The sequence below is a fragment of the Podarcis tiliguerta genome (assembly GCF_965153285.1).
Source record: "Podarcis tiliguerta genome assembly, chromosome: 3".
NCBI classification, from domain to species: Eukaryota; Metazoa; Chordata; class Lepidosauria; order Squamata; family Lacertidae; genus Podarcis; species Podarcis tiliguerta.
Window position 1 is genome coordinate 52,902,127 of NC_139536.1, and position 22,550 is coordinate 52,924,676.

The 22,550-nt window shown below is 40.4% G+C and overlaps 1 protein-coding gene and 1 long non-coding RNA gene across 20 annotated transcripts in view; one reads left to right on the forward strand and one right to left on the reverse strand.

Moving 5' to 3' along the window:
* The window catches only part of ARID1B (AT-rich interaction domain 1B), a 345,246-nt gene that overhangs the window by 175,485 nt on the left and 147,211 nt on the right, over positions 1-22,550 (reverse strand). The window lies entirely within an intron of this gene.
* LOC310674694 lies at positions 12,172-22,479 on the forward strand. Of its 2 annotated transcripts, none has more exons than XR_014509700.1 (3): positions 12,172-13,082; positions 13,780-13,918; positions 21,104-22,479. It is a non-coding gene; the product is annotated as an uncharacterized lncRNA (long non-coding RNA). The 2 variants fall into 2 exon arrangements; XR_014509701.1 differs by having other exon boundaries at positions 12,174-13,047.

The window sequence follows — 22,550 nt, forward strand, 5'->3', positions numbered from 1 at the left end:
GGCCTCCACTTCCTGTAGAAGCCAGTCATACTTTTCAAGGAATTGCATCATTCTGGCGATCACTATGCTTAATTTATAGAAGGTGGAAATAATTAAATCACATGTGCAGACAGTGATCAGTTGCTTCCTATGCCCTTGCTTATTGAGCTCGTAAGAATGATAAGAATGACATAATATAAATCATAAAAGTGTACAAAGTCTTTTGCTAGCTTACACCCACAATTAGCTTGGCAGTGACATCATAGCAGCAGATTTGAACTCTGTCAGCAGTCAGACAAGGCAGAGTGGTGCTACAGTATCAGACGACTCTGGTAGGAGATGAGTGAGCTGAAGAATAAAATAGGGTCAATTCAAATTTAACTATTCCAGCTTTCTAAACCATGCAGCACACGACTAAACAACAAACCATGCCTATGGACTCAGAAATTCTCTCATCCAAACAACATGGACATTGGTTTCCATCTCATGCAGAAATACTGTCCTGCCCAGGAAATACGAACACATGCTTTTGAAAAGAATTAGGAAAGTCAGACTTAAAGTAAGTGATCTTGCTTAGTGTCTTTCCATGTGTAAAGAAAAATCCTTAATTTCACAACTCATCCCCTGGTTTTACAGATATAAATCCTGCAGTTCAAAAGACACGTGGTGTGCACAACCAGATACTTTATGCTGCTGGATGACAAAAACCAAATATGTATTAATTGTTATAGAAACTAATTAGTATGCATGCTTATTCCCGAAATATATTAATTAGAAAATTGGAAAGTTGATTTAAATTATTTAAACCAGGTCTTTTTCTTGAGCGATTTAAATCAACTTGATTTAAATCAATCTACCCTGCTTGCCTGCATCTCACACTTGCTTGTTAATTCTCCTCATTCTCCTTATTAGCATATTCAGACAACATAGCAGCTCAAGGACACAGCTTGCTGAAACAGCTCTGTATTTAGACTAGGCTACAACAGAAGACACAATACTCCCTCATATTGTTAAATACTATTTAGCAGTACAAATCTCTCATGCTCACATCTACTCATTGACAACAAATTTAGGAAGGCATTAACATGTTTGCCTATATTTCAAATAATATTTATAATACTACATATATCTACTCAGAGCGGGCCCCTTTTATTTCAAATTGGCTTATTCTCAAGTGTGTACAGGATTGCAACTTAAAAACCTCAATTCTGCTCCCTCTAATTTTCAGTGATTATTCAGCAAAATTTATCGTGAGTAGATGGTCCCTTCCAACTCTACACTTCTATGATTCTATGATTCTTACACATGTAATTTTTACACGTTTTGAGCATGGCTTTGTGTAACCCACTTTCTGTGATCCTATTACATTTTGCAGAATACCAGGAATAGAGTAAAGGCCTAACATGAAGTAGATACTATATAACTAAAACCAATTGTCATAAGTGAGGTGGAAAATACTACTTATTTCAGCACACTGCTTTTACTGGGAACAGCTTAAGGAGACAACAGACACATTTAGATGACAAAGCACTACAAAAAATACTTTCCAGCAGGACATAAATGACTAGTTACTAAAAGAAAAACAGACTAAACTAAACTGCATTAGTTTTCTCTTCTGACTCAAGTCTTGTATACACAAACACATTGCTATACTGTGCAAGCAGCACGATGCTATACAGGGCAGCTCACCACGACAAATAATTGCAGTGAAGCTAAGGCACTGTGCTCCAAAGCAAAATTCAATGGAGACAAATGGTTAAGAGGCTATATCTGGTTATTTTCATTCTAAAACAAAGCACATAAAGCAGATACCCCCCAAATGTTACTAACTATGAGATTACGATTATTTCCATTACCAATGCAGTCTGTCTAGTAGGGAAAAAAATTTCATTTGTGATCACAACAAACTGAGAAATAATAATTTGCTGGAGGCAATTCAGGGAATTCTATGGCTGAAAAAGGATTAGAACCCAAGACTCCTAAGTACCAACACAATAATCTTACCACGGTCTATTACCCACAAACTACTAAATTGTTACACTGGTATTTATTTGTTCAGTGCCAGAGAACAATAGGAGTTTGAGAAAGGGTCACACCATCAGAACATTTGTTTGAATGTTAATTACAGCATTTTGAATTTCAAAGAAATGGGACAGAAGCAAATGACCTGAAATATAACAGTTTAACTTGATTTGTAAAATGTGTGGTACAATCCTGGGAAGTTTACACACTAGCCCAACTGAGATGAATGGAAGTTCCACAAGGGTACTAGTGGATTTGCAAACAAGTCTATATTCATTTCACTAAAGCTTGCAAATGAAAAGGTCCTAGCTGATTGCACCAAATTACTTTTACATACTAACCCAGTTTGCACATTATGGTGAATCATAGGTAATGGTTTACCATGAACTCAGAGATCACTTCCCTCCTAAGCATGAAGAAGCAACAAAATACAATCCCTGACTTAGTGTTATGTCTGAAATGGTTTGTCATGGTTTGTTTAATCACAACAAACTATGATAGGAGCCCAAGAGCAATCCTTTGCTAACCAGCCATGGTTAAGAATGAAACTACGAAAAACTAAGCCAGGGATTGTGGTTTGTTGCTCTCACACTATAGGTAAATCAATAACTATGGTTTATTGTGACATGTGGATGATGCCACAATGCAAATGATGGTTTTTTTAAAGCTATTTGTGTTAATTTCATCTCTTGCTCAGTGTTTTACAGCCAGATCTTAAACATGTTTACTCAGAAGTTCCACCAAATTAAATGGGACACATATGTGCCAGACATTTCAGTGATCTACGGTTGTATTCTGGAATCATGTCACAGGGTCAACTACACCCTTCTTGTTGATAGCATGCAGATATTCTCAACCACAATGCTAAAAAGTTATCCTTTTGCCCTTGCCTACACACATTATGGTTATAGTAGATTAAGGTGATAGAACAGATTGTGGAAACTATTGTGGCATCTCTTTATTAGCTGCGGCCAGCAAAATTATTTCAAGGATCTTGGCAAACCGTCTCCTAACAATATCCGAGCCCACCCTTCCTGGATCCCAAAATGGTTTTCAACTTTCAGGGCAGGGGTAGGCAACCCCTCAATATAGTCTGGCCCACCACATGGTCTGAGGGATGGTGGACCCTGTGGAAATTGGGTGCCCAGATAAATTTGTGAACATTCTTTGGCTTCTCCATGATAATATGACAGCAACAATCACAGATAACAATGGCTCTCAAAGTGAACCATTCATGTGGGATCAGGTGTTAAACAGAGTTGTGCTATCACCCCAACTCTATTATTTTCATTAGTATGATCCTACATTTTTTCGAAGAGAAACTCCCCACCGGAGTAGAAATCATATATCGAACAGATCGAAAGCTCTTTAATCTGAGTAGGCTGAAAGCAAAGAGTAAGGTTACCGTAACTTCCGTCATAGAGCTTCAGTATGCTGATGACAACGTAGTGTGTTCACAGTCAGAGGATGACCTCCAAACTATCTTAAATATCTTCACAGAAGCTTATGAAAAGCTGGGCCTATCGTTCAACATCCAAAAAACCAAAGTGCTGCACCAACAAGCACAAAACAAACTCTTTGCAGCAGCACAAATCCAACTCAATGGTGTAATGTTGGAAAGTGATGATCACTTCTCCTACCTGGGCAGTTATCTTTCCACAAGGGCCGTCATTGATGCCGAAATCCAGCATCGCCTGAGCTCTGCAAGTGCAGCTTTTCCCCAACTGAAATGCAGAGTGTTTGAAGACCAGGACATTCGCAGGGTAACCAAAATGCTTGTTTACAAACCTATTGTACTACCAACCTTACTGTATGCTTATGAAACATGGACCACTTATAAACACCATCTCCAACTCCAGAAAGATTCCATCAACGGTGTCTCTGAAAAAATTTACATATCACTTGGGAAAACAGGTGAACTGATGCCAGTTTACAGGAAGAGGCAAAGACTGTCAGTGTCAAAGCAATGATTCTTCAACATCAACTTCGTTGGACTGGTCATGTTATCATCCCGATTATCATCTTCCAACGCAACTACAGTGGTACCCCACAAGACGAATGCCTCGCAAGACGGAAAACCCGCTAGACGAAAGGGTTTTCTGTTTTTCAATGCGCTTCGCAGGACGAATTTTCCTATGGGCTTGCTTCGCAAGACGAAAATGTCTTGCGAGTCTTGATATTTTTTTCCGCTCCCCACCCCCTTTTTCTAAGCCGCTAAACCGCTAATAGCCTTTTAGCAGCTAATCCGCTAATCCCTTAAGCCTTTAATAGTCGCTAATAGCCGCTAAACCGCTAATAGCGCTGCTTCGCAAGACAAAAAAACCGCTAGACCAAGAGACTCGCAGAACGAATTAATTTCGTCTTGCGAGGCACCACTGTACTCTATTCCAAACTTTAAAATGGAAAGCGTAATGTGGGTGGGTCAACAAAAGAGGTTTAAAGACTCTCTCAAGTCAAATCTTTTAAAAATGTAGTATAAACACAATGATTGGGAAACACAGGACTATGAGCACTCCAGTCGGAGAATAGCCTTTACCAAAGGGTGTCATGGACTTTGAAGAGACTCAAACTCAGGATGAAAGGGAGAATTCCTTGATTAACTCCCACCGTGATTAACTCCCATCCGGAAACCTATGTCCCCACTGTGGAAGGACGTGTGGATCCAGAATTGGCCTCCACAGTCACTTACGGACTCACTGTTAAGATCGTGTTCGTGGAAGGCAATCTTACTTGGCTACGAGTGATCACCAAAGAAGAAGTTATAGTTATAATAGATTAAGGTATTTATGTCATTTTGCCAAAATCTAAATGTGTACATGCATCTCCAAATTTACATAAACAATATAATCCTATGTATATCTACTCAGAAGTAGACCCCATTTAATTCAAATACTTATTCCCAGTCCATTTTGTATCAGATTATAAAATAAACTCCTCAGTTCTGCTCCCTCTTATTTTCAGTGATTCAGCAAAATTTATCATAACAATGGTAATTATAAAAATGGGAAATATTATGAACAGTATGGTGTCTGTATACATCTGGATAGGCAGGATAATTGTTTCTATTTCTCAATATTAGCAACAGATTTAATCTCAAAAATATCAACCATTCAATAGCTTTCCACTGATATATTAAAAAATACAACTTTCTTCCAACTTGTTCTTTCGCATACCTTAAAAAAGTACTTTGGTAGGTAAGGGGAAATCTTGGTTAAGGCTGACAGAAAAAACTACAGCCAGAGGTGGGGAGGATAGTGCAATCTCACATCTCCCAATCTTCTGTATTGTGTGATCTGCTTTTGAAGCAGCCGCTTGCTTTTGTTTTTAATTGCTGCTGATTTTGCTTCTTTGTTTTGTTTTTAGGTTGTGCTTATGTCTTTTTTATACTGTGTTGATTCTATGTAAGGCACCTTGTGTATTTTTGTAGAAAGGTAGGGTGTAAATTCAGAAATAATGATAATATCTTCTGCTCTACAGATTAGAACACAAAAGTATAAAATTGCATCAAGACAAACTGCTGTGTTTCCTTTATGCTGTCTTAACTGCTGCAGAGTTTTTAAAAAGCAAAGACAATACTATTCCAACTAAAGCTAGGTTAAGTAACCAAATAACATATACTTAAGGCAGTCAAACAATTTGTAAAAACACTAAGGAAAAACAGAAAGCTTAAGTTTCAATTATGTACCATTTCCCCCCAGAAGTTTAAATGACATTTTGTTTAATTGAGGCAACAAAGATGTAAGTTGTTTTGTGCTGCAGATAGCGTAGGTATGCAAGGCTGGAGTGGCAAACACAGGCAGATCTGTCAAAGGTAACAGATGTATCAAGAGCATGAAGTGATGTGAAGGTGATAATTGCTTACACTGAGAAAGGAAAGGTGTTTCAAAAGGAGAAACTGTTTACAAAAGATCCAATAAATCCTTGTTGCTCAAAAGAGCCTCTCAAATAAAATTTGGATGAACCATAATATGAAAGGTATATGGTATTGGCCCCAATATAAGCCACACCCAAATATAAGCCGCATCTTAAAAATTGGAAGGGAGGGGGAATACCCGAATATAAGCCGCTCCATTCCTTGCTGCTCCTGGCTGCATACTTGGGGGGGGGGGGGGAGCTGTGCTGCGTTGCAGGTGGCCTTTCCTCTTCCTCGCTCTCTCCCTTCCTGGCCTTGGGGGAGAGGACGGGGACTACGCACAGGGCAGGCGCCACTTTGCCACACTCCTGGCGCTGTTTGCCCCACATTCCTGGCTGAATACCGTAGAGTCGCAAATATAAGTCACATTTTAACTTTTCAGGGTCGGAATCTGGGGGGAAAGTGAGGCTTATATTCAGGCCAATATTGTAATTTCCCACCAAAATGTTTCCCCAGAGGAAACTCATGCGTCATGGTGGTGGTGATGAAGATAACAATAACAACAATAATATAGGGTGGAAACCATGTTTGTTTATTCACTGGTCTGCCCAGTTCACATATAAAGCAGATGGGTGGAGTTTGATGATATGCAGAACCCTTTTCTTTCCTAAACTCCCTTCAGTCCATTGCTTCAGGCACTTTTCTTCTGGTCTGGATAAAAAGCACCTGGGGCCACAGAGTTCAGAGAGGTAAAGTGAGGGGAAAGGGCTCCTCTCCTCTCCATTTTGAACAATATAAAGTTAGATCCCACCCTCATTATATTTGTGAACGTGAAACTACTTATAAAAATTATGGCTTCAACCATTATGTATAATTTGGTTTTAACATTTGGTCTGGAGAGCTCGATTTAGTTCTTAAGCATAAACCACATCCTTTTAGAATTAGCATCCACAATATAATCCTGACAGACTATTCTTCCAAGAAGGGCCATTTCACACATTATCATCATTAAAATTTGTATATCGTCCTTCATCTGGAGATCTCAGGGCTGCTCACAACATAAAAACAAAAGATAAAAACACAAAATACCTAATAAAAACAAGAACACACACACACACACACACACACACACACACACACCCCTGCACAAACCAATCACCCCTCCCACAAACACATTTAAAATAGTACAGTATAGGATGTTAAGCTGCCCAAGGCCTGGTTGAAGAATGTTTTTGCCTGATACCTAAATGTGTATAATGAAGGTGCCAGCCAAACCTGCCTTGGAAGAGCTTTCCACAAGTGGGGAGTCATTGCAGAAAAGGTCTGCTCTCATGTTGCCACCCTACAGACCTCTCTCATGGAAGAGGCACACAAAAAGGGCCTCAGATGATGATTGTAGGGTCTGGGTAGGTTCCTATTGAGAGAGGCAGGCCTTAAGGTTTGAAGGCAAAACATGCTAAACTCCCTAATCTGCAACTAACAACCATTACCTCTTTTCCCAATATAGATAATCAGTACTGTATTGGAAAACCAGGTTGCAGTCCCCGCCCCCTTCAGTCCACAAGCACTGTATGAAGTGGAGAGTGATGTGGTATAAGGGTTAGAATATAGCTGCCCAGGAACACTTGGCACAGTTGGGAGGAGGTGTTTAGAAGCTTCTGCTTCCATTTTTGCTTAACCACAGGTTAATGATTTGAAAAAAGCAAACTACAAACCATGAATACCTGTAAGTCATGACAGTAGCTTCATAGGATACAGGTTACTTTAATTAAGATTAATCACAGTTTATAGTTCTGACGTAACAGTAAACTGTGGTTAATCAAAAACAGAAGCAAGAGCTTCTAGTGTCCTACTCAATCAAGGCCATGCTGGAGGAGAGGGAAGCATACAAGCCCCAGACTTGCTAGGTTCATACATGGTACACTAAAGTATGGTTTAGTGTCACGTCTAAACATGGTCAGTGAATGCTTAAACTCTTCACAGTATAGATCCTTTCCAGCCCCATAACTTATCATCTCCAACTATGAAGCTAGAAATCAATTCACTACTCTACAGTGGAAATGGGGGAGGCTACAACTCAGTGGTGGAGCATTTGCTTTGCGTACAGAAAGGAGAGCCACTGCCAGTCAGTTTGAACAATACTGAGATATATGGACCAATTGTCTGATTTGGTATACTATAGCTTTGTATGTTCCTATGACAACAAGTGCAGTTTAGAGAGATTTCAGCAGAATAAGCAGAGTTTTTGGTGATTCAACAAGCGAGTCAAGTCATGCAGGTTAGGGGAACAATTGCTCTCTCCAGAACTTGAGCCAATTTCAAGGGGCATGAATGGAAGGGGGGGGGGGAGTACAGTTAAGCAAGTATGTGCAGCTTCCATTGGTGGGACTCATTAACTGAACCCACCCTTATTTATTTTTCAACAGCATTTTTATAAAACCCATTAACAAAAGCTTCTGGGCAGAGTAGGAAAAAATATAACAATTCAGCATGAAAAAAGCTAAAACAGCATCAGACTAGAACCTGAATAAAACTAACTACAGGGAAAACAGTAGTACCCAATGTCTGAAAAGCACTAAAATATGTTTTTAAAACTTAAAAACTTAGAGAAATGTACCTCTTTTTAAACACCTATATCCCCCAAGTCTAATGAGATGCAAGCAAACAGATAACTAATAAATGCTGGCGTACATATTAACATACAGCTCTAAAATACAGGCTCAGACATGCACATGAGATTACCCAATGTGAAAAGCAGCAGTTCTGGTGATCTCTGTAGAGAGAATGTTTCATTACTTTTTCTCTCTACATATGTAAAAATCCATAAAGCTAATGGAAGTGTAAACACTTCACAATACACCTTAGACATTTTCCAAGCCCCACAACTGAATCTATATCCTCCAATTATGAGGTCTGCATCAATTCTGTACTCTGGAGTAGAAACGCCAAAAACTGAACTTAGATGATGCAGCTCATTTTACATGGGCTTTGAGGAAATACTCAAAGTGTACCCTCAAAGGTGAAAGGCTAGTGCTTTAATCTCTAAACTATCCAGACTTGGAAGAGCTTTTCAACACTTTCATGTTTTCTAGAGCCCATTTCATGCATACAAATGTACCACACACTTATTTTCAGAAGCAGTTGGTTCTTTCAAATGTAGAATGTGTAGTTCAAAGCAAGGGGAAGCTAGTCATTGATAACTTTTGCTGTAATTGGTCTTTCAATGAGTTTACAAATAACTGTGTTATCATAAGCCTTTCCACAAACCATTTTAGCCTAAGCAGGGGAATCCCAACATAGTTCTGCCCCCAAAACATAATTTTTATTTTTTTTTAGTTCATTCAGAGTACTACAGCTAGCATTGAAATCTATGGAATGGAAGCCAACACATTACAACTGGTACAACAGTCAGAAAAACCATTAAGTAGTCTGCTGACCTTCAGCAATTTTCAGTTGATTGGGGGGTGGGATGGAGAGAGAGAGAGAATTTAGGAGCCACTGCTCTACTGGGTAGATTCAGACTTAAGTCATCCTTAAGAGTAGATCTGGGTTAAATCACAGCACCTAGGGCTTGCTGATCAGAAGGTCGGCGGTTCAAAGCTCCCGTTGCTTGGTCCCTGCTCCTGCTAACCTAGCAGTTCGAAAGCACGTCAAAGTGCAAGTTGATAAATAGGTACCACTCTGGCGGGAAGGTAAATGGCGTTTCCGTGCACTGCTCTGGTTCGCCAGAAGTGGCTTAGTCTTGCTGGCCACATGACCCGGAAGCTGTACGCCGGCTCCCTCAGCCAATAAAGTGAGATGAGCGCCACAACCCCAGAGTCGTCCACGACTGGACCTAATGGTCAGGGGTCCCTTTACCTTAAGAGTAGATCTATTAAAACCAACAGGTCTTATTAAGTCCCATTGATTTAAACATGTCCATTTTAAGCATGTATACACTGGCCTTGTTGAATTCAACAGGACTTACTTATTCTGATAAATCATGGTTAGGGTTGCACTGCAATTCTGAATCCAACTCATTAAAGGTAAAGGGACCCCTGACCATCAGGTCCAGTTGCGGACGACTCTGTGTTTGTGCGCTCATCCCTCTCTATAGGCCGAGGGAGCTGGCGTTTGTCTGCAGACAGCTTCCGGGTCATGTGGCCAGCATGACTAAGCTACTTCTGCCAGAGGACCTATTTATCTACTTGCACTTTGATGTGCTTTCCGACTGCTAGGTGGGCAGGAGCTGGGACCGAGCAACGGGAGCTCACCCCGTCACAGGGATTCAAACTGCTGACTTTCTGATCGGCAAGTCCTAGGCTCTGTGGTTTAGACCACAGCGCCACCTGCGTCTCATTACCTCCCACTTAAAATGACCTATACAAGCAGAAGTTCTTATGTTTACTTTACAGTGTCAGAAACTGAGATATGAAAGCTAGGCGCTAAATAGCACCTTAAACCTAGTCACAACAACTGAATGTCTAGGCACACTTTTTTATAAGAATACAAAGCTGAAAATGAATGAATGCAGCTAAAATATGTTCATTTTTCACATGGTCTAGTCCTTCCCCTGCCCCCCCCCCAATATTTTTAAGAAGGTCTCTTCTCCAGTCTTCTCCAGTCTCCAGAGAGTAGCTGGAAGTGGGGAGGCAGAAAAAGGTCCTTCTTTCCTTCCACTCTGCAGTTTTAATCTGAATTCTTAGGCGCAGTACTGCACCCAGAGCTCAGAAACTGCTCATGCTAATAAAATTCCCTGTCACAAAATGCACCTAGAACAATGGGAGTTTCAAACACTGTTACTTTAACGTAATTTAAATCACTACCGATACAAATATATGTCCAAATATGGTGGCAATTAGTTTTGTCTCCCTCCCTGTAGCTTCTATAGTAGAGTATTGCTCAAAAGAATACAATCCATTTTCTCACTAAAATTGCAACTCAAAGTCTTCCCCCATGCATTCACTTATACCAGAAATACTTTTTTCTTTTTACTTTTTTCTTAAATTATTTTTTATGCATTTTGCTTGTTTTTTAATCAGTTATCAACAGAATAGTATTTGTGCTCAGGAGGCTGAGTCTGCAGCAGTGATCTCAGACCAACTGTTACCAGTGGGTGTCAGCCTAGCAGTACAATAATAATATGGGGGAGGGGAAGTGCAAGTGGAAAGTTTTATTTAAATACAACCACCCCCAAATCCTCAGAAATACACTTTTCATCAAGGGGCAAATATGTTTAGTTTCTGTACTAGATATTTCATCACCAGAGGTATTTAATCCCACCCACAGGAAGAGAAAGGGAGAGAAGAGTATAAGATTGCCTCTTTAATTAAAAATTCAGAGACCCTGTAGACTACAACTTATAAACTTGTGCCAATTTATCCAGTACCACTGAAAATATATATAGAGAGAGGTTGTGCAAATTAACCTGATGATATTAGAGATGGGGACAATGAAAGAGAAATACAAGAGATGCATAGGAACTGTTGTGTAGTTTGGATTTGTTTGTTCTAAGATAGATAGATAGATAGATAGATAGAATAAAATACCGTAATATATTTTTTAAAAAGTTGGAATGAGACTCACAGGTTTCTCATCAATAGGAAATAGTTTGTGAAAGCAAAAAATAGAAAAATGCCCATCAAAATTTCTTGCCAGAGTGATAAATTCCTTTTTTTTAAAGCGTATGGTAAGAATAAACAAGCACAGAAGCATATACCCTAGCTTCACTTCTAGGATTAGATGTGTAATAGATGTTTTTATATTTCTGTCTGTGCCTTGTCTAGATTTTATTAGATGATATAAGAAGGAAGGTTCATATGCATTCACAACCTCTGCATAAGCAGGTTACAAATATAAAGTTCTCCAACCCTGCACAGGAAACTATAGCACATACGGACACTATTTTCAGTGTATGTTTTTATGTAAGCTGCTTAGAGGTTTTTACTTTTAAGCAGTATACAAAGTCACTTAGGTTCATGGTACACAATTACTACAATTTTCTATCTCTTAACACAGGTCTTTGGCTCACATCCCTTCACCCCATTATTAATATGATGACTTTTAATACTTTAAAAAGGCTAGAATAAAAAGAGTTTGAATCAAAGAAAGGTAACACTCAACTTAAAAAGAAATAAAAGTTCTACCCAGGGTGACTAGCAAGCCTTTACACTTGGATGGTTTTCCAAAGAAGCAGAAGAGACAAGCACAATTTGTAAAGTCAGTTGGTTACAAGCAATGCACATCATTTCCTGGTGTGTGTGTGTGTGTGTGTGTGTGTTTCTCTCATGGACATTATCGGAAAACAGGCTGTATAAAAACCCTCACCCTGTAAAACTGGACCCAGCAGAAAGGAGCGAGCAACAATGAGACGGAGAAGAAAAGCAAAGTTTGCAGGCGTAGGCAGAGCTCTGCTTTAGAGGAAGACACAAAAATGCCCTGAGTCGGTTTTCCCGCCAGTCAAGGTTGATGAGGCTGCATTTGGCTCAGACTAGCAGCTATTAAACAAATGGAACCAAAGTGCCTAAGCAGTAACTGCCATCCTGCGCTCTGCTCCCACAGCTGCTCTGGAGCCTAGAAAAGAGCCAATGGCAGGGAGCCGCCCCATCCCCCTCGGCAGAGCAACCAGACCTGTTTTTGTCTGCTTCAGCAGTAGCGCTCCAATGCTCTTATAGCTTCCTCCCTCAGCCAGCCAGCCAGCCTCCCTCCCTCCCTCTCCTCCCCCCATCTTATTTTCCATCCTCTTTCAACCATCATCCACTCATTTTAATTACGCAGAACGAGTTGCAACTCATCCGCCTGGAAGTTATATTAAAAGGGGGAGGGAGAAGAGAAAGAAAGACTCCGAGAGGGATGGGAATAGGAGGGGGGGGGGAGAGAGAAACAGATGAGGGTGGATTTGTGTGCTTAAAAGATGGCACGATAAACAACGCTCCTTGCCTCGCTGTAAATTTTAAAGCAACATTTTTATTTTAAGCATCCTCCTATGTCAGCAGAAACTTTTGAAAGAAATGCCTCTCTGCTCCCTTCCTCTCTCATCCCCTCTGTTTGGATGTGCCCTTCGTGAACAGCAGAATTCATCTTCAGATGTGGTTTATTTTTTTTTAATGTAGACGATTTTGTTTTTTTTTTTTTTTTTAAAAAAGGAGAGGGAAAGAAAAACAAACCACACTGCAACTCACTGATGCCTGTGAGGGAAGAACAAAGCTGGCGAGGTGTGGGAGTGAAGTAGTTGCCATCGCTTTTATATGTGCGTGACTCCCAGATTTATAGAGGGGTTAAACTTAAAAAGATCACCCTAACCCTAATACAGCAAACAACAATTAAAGGGAAAACTGAGTGAAGTGGAGGGAGGGGTTGCCTTTAAGAAAAGAGAAATGGCCTGCCATTTGCATTGGCCCCATCCTCTGAGGGGAGGATATTTGCCCTCAGCACGCAATCCTTCTCAGCATTTATATGGATTTACAAAGGCACATCTGTGCGTGTTGGAGGGCCAGCCTGACGTGTTTTCTGCTAGCAGCAGCTGCGGTTTCTGAGGAAACAAGGCTGATTTTCTAGTCAGGCTGGAGGATTTTTTTCCAAGAGCCTGTGCGTGGGGGTGGGGGATAAGGCAGAGAAGGAGGGAGGCAGGGAGGAAAAGCACAGCAATAAAATCTCCAAAGCTCAGAAGGGGGAGAGGCGGGGCAGAAGAGACTGCTGGGAGTTTTCATGTGCTGGCTTTCTCAACGTAGCTTTTTAGTGTTGCAATCCCGATGTTTTATTTTTGGGGATTAAAGGTACAACTTTTGTAAATACGGGCTATCATTGTATGTGTTTTGCCCGCAGACTGGGGTTCTGACAATAAGAGGGGCCTCATGTCACATGTTCCCCAATATGTCACCCCCCCCGCCTTTTAAATAAAAAGTTAAAAGTCCTTAGTTCTCCCACTTTTTCTTTTTTTCCTCCAGTGTGCCTCCTCATCTTTATCAGCAGCCCATAGGAGATGTTTCCCTGACTTGGGTCTTCCACTTGAAAACATTTCATCTGTGATTCACAAGATAGGTCTGTTGCATGAAAACATTTGTATCCAGGGAAAAGTGCTTGAAGGTAGGAAAACATCTCTTTCTTCTTCACATTTCAAAAGTATTTTTCCCTTTCAAAATCTGATCTTAGCAACCAATAAAAACAGGTAAATTATAATGCTGATGAATGATTAACTATGAAGCTGGCTGGCAGGCCAAGACGGGAAGGGGGAAGGGAGAGAGGATGGGCAAGAAGCAGAGCAAAGGAGAGCAACAGAACACAGACACAGTTATAAACATTCAGAGGGAGAGGGAGAGAGGGCGGGCCGTCTTAGGGAAGCTCTCATGCAAAAACAGCTATTGTATGACCCAGCTCTCATTACACGTTCTGTTTATAGTTACGACTAGAAACAGGGAAGTGTTTACATTTAAGTACGTAATGGTTGTCCAAATATGGTGGTCGACACCTGAAATAAAAGTGTTGCAGGTGAAGACGCTACACCCAGGAGCAGAGCTTGTAGAAAATGTTTCGTTCATCCACATATATAGTTAATACAAGTTCCTAGCCACCAAGCAGTATCATCAGATCAGGCCCCATTAAACAACACAATTTTCAGCTTACATTTCAAGATGGGTGGAGTATAAATAATAAATTATTATTATTATTAAAAAGAAAATAACATATTTGCAGAACAGATAACTCAAGAAAGAGAGCCAAACCATAGGCTATGTCAGTCACACGCATGCAATGCATAGGCAAGACATGAAGCATGCCAGCCAGGGGGGAGGGAATAAATATTTTCTCACTATTCACGCACATTCATAGACAAGGGCAACAAGATCCAGGCTTATATTCTGCTGTTTCCCTTCACAGAGACAGAGTCAAACAGAGACATAACCACTCCTGTGTTATACTTTCTGTGGGCTGTAATGTTCACTGCTATGCAGCGGCGGAGGAACCCACTTAGGCGCCTGTGCGCAGCGCCCATAGGGGCAGGGCGCACCGAGGGTCTCTGGAGTCTGCCTGCCTCCTCCCACTCAGCTGCCTTACAGCTGGGGGGGGGCAGTGGGCGGGTCGTTTGGACAGAGGGGAGCCTGCGCGCACCCAAGCCACCACGACTCTCCTAGGAAAGGCGCATGGCTTGGGCGCGCTGCAGGCCCCATGGTGAGTGCCATCCGACATTTTGTCACCCCACTCAGTGGTGACACCTGGGGCAACCCGCACCCACCACATACCCCTTCCTCCGCCCCTGCTGCTATGGCTGTGCTGTCTGCTTCTCATCTGCCCTGGGTGGGCAAGAAAGAGAGGAGGTATGCTGGCTTTGAGCAGGTCCCAGTAAGCTAGACTTTGAGTGAAATGATCCAGCAAACTAGGATGACTCTGCCTTGGTCCTTCATTTTTTGTTTTCATCATGACATTACTGCTTGCCACCATCAGTGAAGTGATGGTTTTTGTTTTTTATTACTAGAATTTACACCACATGCTTCAATTGAGGTGGCTTACATAAAGCAACAAAATACACAATAAAATTAAAAACATATATAAAAATGGTAAAAGCAGCAGGCCTATGAAAACAGCAAAAGGATAAAACAAAAGGATCTGGTAAAAACAGTTCAGCCAAAAATCCTGGGAAAATAAAAGTATTTGCCTGGCATCAGTATGATTTCACAGACGGTACCAAGCAAACCCCTCTGGATGAAATGTTAAAAAATCAGGACACTGCAACTGAAAATGTCCTTTCTTTTCTATTGTTTTCTTTTAAATAAATGGAATTAGAATACCAGGAAAAAACAGCTTTTGCCACTCTGGTATACTCCCCTCCCCAAATCTAGATGGACCCGCCTCTCTCCGACCCTTATTTCAGCAGACAACCCTAACTGGCAGCATTTTTGTTGGGGGGAGGGATGGCAGAAAAAGCATTGTATGTGGAATATGCTGTTCTATCCTTTGAAAGGACTATTCAAAATAATGTATGTATTCTGTATTATTTAAGCATGCAGAGTCTCACTGTTCACAGGAAACTAATTTGCAGGGATAGCATTTGAACAAAGACATACTGTACTATTGTCGTAACGCCTTGGGTAACAGTACTATTGAAGTATTACATCATGAAGTATTACATGAATTGGTCCCCCATAGGCCTTACACAGAGTGCTAAGTATAACACTGTGCTCCTTAATAGGCATCTTGTGTGATAACTATTATCATTCTGTTCAACATTTCACAATGCTACAGTGCTACATATTTGACACACAACATACATGGCAGATTTCCTGTAAGATGAACAGGACAAAAGAGAGGGGGAAGGAGCAGCATGGACAATGGGGGGGGGGAGTTAATTTTGTAACTTTTGTGTCAACATATGTGAAGAGGGAGATTTCAGCCCTGCCTCCTAGGTTTCATACATCACTGTTGCCATTGGCCCAGCATCTTCACTTACCTTAACTGAGCTTCAATATCATTTCGTTTAAAAACAAAGTCAATAGCTTCCTCCCAATGAGTTTGGAAGGAAAATGAGGCCACCACCGCTCAAGAGGAAAATTTCTGTATAACCAGGAGAATACTGGTATACAAAAGCAGTTATCCTTCAATATTGACCCTCCCTCTTGCAAGGGTGGAGGACAGTGCATGGATGCTGCATTAACACTACTCCGAAATCTGGCTACCATGAGTGCCAAGTGCAGGTGCAAGCTCACATTTACTTTGCTATGGGCTCCAAGCAAAGCATCTACTTAGTTGCTACCATGATTTCTGCCTCCTTCTGACACAAGGTGGGTGACTTGACAAGGAAGTAGAGTTGTTACATGGACTAGTTGTGTGGATAAGTGAAAGCCCCAAATCATAGCTAATAGGCAGGCAGACAACTGTACAGTGGTACCTCTGGATGCAAACAGGATCCGTTCCGGAGCCCCGTTCACATCCAGAAGCGCCCGCAACCCGCGCCCGCATGTGATTTGCCGCTTCTGCGGATGCACGTGACGTCATTTTGACCGTCTGCACGAGCGGCGAAACCCAGAAGTAACGCACTCTGTTACTTCCAGGTCGCCGCAGTGTGCAACCCGAAAATACTTATTCCAAAGCTACTTCAACCCGAGGTATGACTGTACTCTTAGTCAAGAGGGGGCAGATTTCCCCTCACACATGTTTACCATCTCTGTGGCTGCTTGAGCCCAGTTGTCAACAAGTGAGATTTACACTTTCTTATTCTGGCTTGTGGTAAGGCATGGAAATCTCCCTCTGTGGGTTCCTGTGAAACTGGCCTAGCAGCCTTACAAAACTGTCACACATTGACACCCATGAAAGACATCTCCCTGCTCTCCTGACTTGAAGGCAAGACAGATAAATTTTAGTCACTGGTGCCCGCCTGAGCCTGAAGATGCAATGTGACATTTTGTTTCACGTTTCACTTGCTTATATTGCTGAGTATTCTCAGTATGTAAATTGGCTACTGCATGTAAACAGCATATTAGGCTCGGGTTAAGTATGGTTAGACTCTGTTCAATGTCAATGATTATAGTGGCTACCAGGAGTGGAACAAAAGCACTAATAAATTATTGTACTTAAAACTAATATCACAATAGTCAAAACAGAAAAAACACCCTAATTTTTTTTGGGGGGGGGGGCTAACCTATGGCCTTCATATATTGCTGGATTGCAAATCTTATCAACCCTGACAATTGAGCATGCTATGCTAGCTGGGGCTGGTGAGAGTTGGAGCACACACCATCTGGCGAGAGCCAAAGATTCCCCACCCTGCCCTGTTTGATGAAGCACAGATAAGGTTAACTATTGGAACTATAAAAATGTATTCCAAGGGATAGTTCATTATCTAGACATATGATTGAAACTTTATTAATAAACTTGGCTGAGAGAGTACTGCAGTTTTCAGAATGTAACACTTGGTTTCTGACCAGGAAACACTCTTCCAGCAAATGCCATCCATTCTCCTGTTTTCAGAGCAACTCTGAGCTCAAGCACCAGGCAAAAGGAACCAGCACATGATAGGCATGCATGCTATTGGTGGTGTATAGGAATCTGAGAAGAGGCAAAGTAGCCCCAAAAGTGGAACAGGGACATTGCTGGTGATGGGGAGACAAAGGACTATGATCCCCATTTTCTTATTAGATGCTCCCACTAAAGTACAGAATACTACTACACAGAAATCTTCATAAGACTTCCCCTTGTTCAAGTTTCATTTGACACAATTTAATATTTAAATACCAAGCAAATAAATCACTAGGAGCATATAAAAAGGACTGGGTCTAGAGACAGCCACCTAGGCAAACACTTTATGTGATTAGCAGAGCACTGCCTAGCATTCTTGTTCCCTCATCACTGAATAAAACTGTCATTAGCAGAGTGCCCATACTAATATCATCACTTGCTAATGCACAGCTTAAATTGGGGACAAATCTAGTTAATGGAGTAATCTAAATGGGATCCATGCTGGAAAGGTATAGTTTGACAAACATGTTGGCTTCACCCTTGGAGGAACTGTATTCTAATAAAATGCATATGAACACTTTCTGTAAAAGGGAAAAAAAATGCTACAAGGGAAGCAGATCAATTTAAAGGTTAGTGGATATCCTCTACATGCAACAAATGTTTCTGTTCAGTGTTGCTATGCACATGTTGTCTGTGTTTGAGGGGGCTTAAAATCAAAAAACAGCATCAAAGACATAAGACCCTGCTCTAACATGGGTCTTCCTTAATGGGCAAAATTTATTTTGTTACATTTTTGAGCATGTAAAAGTGTACTCAGTCAGTTTAACCCAACCCATTTGAAGACTACTTTCAGAACAACCCTCAAACAGGGACATAACAGTGAAATACACTGCAGAATTGTTGTATGCTACACTCGCAACTCAACCATCAATTTTGGGATAAAAGCAACAGATAATACTGTAAGCTTGTTGTACCCTCTCAGTTTCAGTCAACTTGCAACTTGCAGCAGGGGGTAAAATAATGCTGGAAACCCCTGCATGATGGTAGTAAACCACTCAGAGCCTAACCTGCACCCTTCAGTGTGAAGGCTACTGCAGAGCCACATTGCGTGTCTCTTCCAGCAATGGCCCTTCCAACATGCAATTTGGAGACAATTAAATTCCATTTGCATTAGTAGGGCTATTAAAAAGAAGTTTCACACTAAATAGCTGAAATTGAAAGAGCAGGGCCTCTTCTGTATGCTACTACCTCCAGGGATTTTTTGAGATGGGTTGGGGATAGACACACTACATTCAAATCATGTCTGAATTTAACTTTCATCTCCTAGCCTGTTGAGTTACCCCCACTTTCACATTCAGTGGCAGTGGCAGTGGAAATCACCAAGCTATGGGTAATGCTTCACCCGCATAGGGATCCCCATATCTCAGCATATTTGTATTTCTGCAAACTCAGGGATCCCAAGTCAGCTGATACCTCTTGTACATGAGCTGCTTGGGCCACATGATTTCAAGTACTGGGCCCTGAAGATCAGAAACAGAATATAATATCGATGTTAGTTTGTGCTTGGACACATACCTCAACTTAATAACTTGATCTTGCCTATGCATGCAGCTGCTTTGCTTGTGCCACTAAGAAAGCCACAGTCAAAAAAGAAAGCTTCTAATTAAGTAGATTTTCCTGTTTCAGTTGATTTAATATCCTAGCTTTTGGGAACTGGAAACTATGGTTAATTAGAGATTTCCTGGTTTGCTTATTCATTGTTGCCCCCTGTGTTACAGAGCCCGGACTGGCCTAATACAGGAATTGGGCATTTAGTATCACCACTTCCTTGCTGTGGTATACTCTATCAGCAGAGATTCAGCAGGCATTGTCGCTTCTGACTTTCAGGTGTCTCTTGAAGACTTTTTAATGCCAACAGGCCTGTGCGTTTGCCAGTCAGTTATTAATTATTTTTCTGTACCCCTTTTAATAGTTCCCTATGTTTTTATATTGCTGTATACTGTTCTGATATTTTATGCAAGCGGGCTATATAAACACTTTTATAAAATAAATAATTACCATTGCAAAGTGAAAAACAAAGGGGTTGTGTGCAACTGGTAAAGGGCTCTTACCTATTTCAACTTATTAAGCAGATATATGGTTCAAAAATCGCCATAAATAACACACTGTGCTTATCCAAGGGTTCAACCTGTCTGTTTCTACAAACCAGCCAGTAACTTATTTCTGGCTTATAATTTCCAGGATTCCTTGGGACTGATGTTAATTTTTCCTAACGTAATAGTATTTTTTTTTGTATTGTTTTAGAACATGTGGGCGTCAGTGGTGCTACATTTTGCCAGTGTATTACTGGTGATGTACTTGCTCAAGTCCTCTTTCTACGATACCTTGGTATATTTGGATCAGACAGCTGGCTTCTCTCCAATGTCTCTATAATTCACAAGTGCCTTCCTACAAGTTGAAAGCTTCTTTCTTTAATATATTTATAAAATATCTGTAAAACATTTTCTTGAGTGCCGCATTCCATGAAATTTTCCAAAGGGGGAAAGTTGAAGAAAAAGAGGCAGGTGCCGGCAGAGTAAAGGTACAGTGGAAAAATCCTGATGCCATCATTGTTTCCTAACATGAGCCTTATTCTGTTCTTCTCTGTTGGAAGAACGGCTGCTACTATGAGGAAAACTTTGTGCCATTTGTTTGACAGTTTGCCCCATTTTGAAACTTTATTAGTAAACATTCATTGGAAGTCTTTTTAAACATTTTGAAATATGTTTCTTGCTTGCCCTCCCTACCATTTAAAGGGAGAGACTTCTACAAGCTTTTCAAGTAATCAGGGTATCTTGGATTATGCATATGCCAATGATCGTGTTTATGGGGAGAGAGGAAGTACCCTCACTTGGGGACATGCTATGAGCCCCATTTTGAACATGAAATGTACAAATGTCTTCCCTTCAGATATAGCAGATTTTAAAATTTAAGTTTTAAAATATCCAATTTGGTAAATATGTACTAAGTTTCAGGGCTCTGTGTCTCTGGGACACATAATATATTATCACATATACACAGATAGCAACATGCCCTCATGCTTTTGAATTTGTAGAATTAAATGTGGAGATGAGACCTAAAGACTGTTTGACCCAAAGTATCTTTATTGAAAATTCCACAGAATCAATGGCAAAACTTCATCTGTTGCTAGTGAAACATTTCTTCAGCTTATTCACAGACATTTCTTTCCCACAGTCTTTCATTCTAAATATTTTGAGCTTTCTAATACATCCATTAAAAGATTGAAAATGAACACTTGGGATAACATATCCACTTGCCTTGCAGCAAGAAGAAAATCAATTTGGCCCCCATCAATGGTCAGAGGACCACAACTAGGAACCAGTCCCTTCCAGAAAGAGCTCTGCTACAACGGTTGGTCAGTTGCTCTGTGGCTGGAAAGGCCAAGAGAAGGACATCCTGGCCCACTGCCAGCTCCATAATTACAGTAAATGTATAGGAAAGCAAAGTAATCAAACATATGGAGCACTACTATATGGTTAGTCTATTGAAAATGTTAAAAACTAACCTTGCAATGCTTTCAGAGACACTCAATAAGGTAATCAACTTGGTTTTAAGCATGTGCTTAAGGATATACATATTCCTGCAAACACACAACTTTCACCCCAAAACTTGTAGGAGTACCAACACATACACAACTCCTAAAATTGCAGGTTCCTTCTGTTTTATACAAAGAGGAAGAAAATCATTAAAATTTACAAAAAGTGATGCAGTTCATTGGCTTCATGTGAGAGAAATGATGTGGTTAAACATAAACAAACAAACAAACATGCTCTGGGTTATGATTTACTTTGTTTCAAACTAGAGCTACAAGATGTCTAGAGAATTATTTGTAACATACATAAATCTCCTCCTAAGGTAATATATCACCAACACATTGAGTGACTGCCAACATGTTATGCCCTTCAGGAAAAAAATGTTATTTGGAAAACTGAAGTTTTTTTTAATACAAAAAATGAATTAATTTCTTAGAACAGTAATCCAAAATCTTTTTCAAAAAAACTATGCCAGATGTTTTAGTAACAGTTTATGAATTGATATCATTATCATTCCCTTATAACCCATGCCCCCCTCTCCAAACCCTCTTTTTTCACTTACTATAAAACAGTTACTTTATCATGAGAGAATACTACAAGCATCTGATATGGCAACCAAATGGAAAACAGAAGGATCTTCCATATCCATGCTGCTGCTGTGAGAAACGTTTGATTTCCTTGGTAAACTGAGAGTACCAGCCAATGAGTTATTTCCTAGATAATACTGAGTATTGTTACTGGTTGCCCATTTGCTACCAGGTCACATTCAAAGTGCTACTATTATATTAGTACTATTATATTATTCATAAAGTATGTAAATACGCCTTTGTATATTTCTAAATACCTGTTTTTTCCAATAATTTCAATGTTTTGATTTAATGTAAACCATGTAGAGGTTTATTTTCAATCAAGCAGTATATAAATGTTGTTGAATAAAAAGAAAATAAAAAACCAGCCATCCTTGAGACTATCCAAAGACTATGTTTACATCCACAATTTCATCCAGCTCTAGATGGGTATTGTTAGGTGCTCCAGAATGTGCATGGGGATGTGCATCTAACTGACAGCTATGTGGTATGGATAAATAAAAATCTTATACAGATGCAATTCCAACATGCACAATACACCTGATTTACAATGCAGTTGTTTTGATCTAGGAAGCGAAACACATACGGATC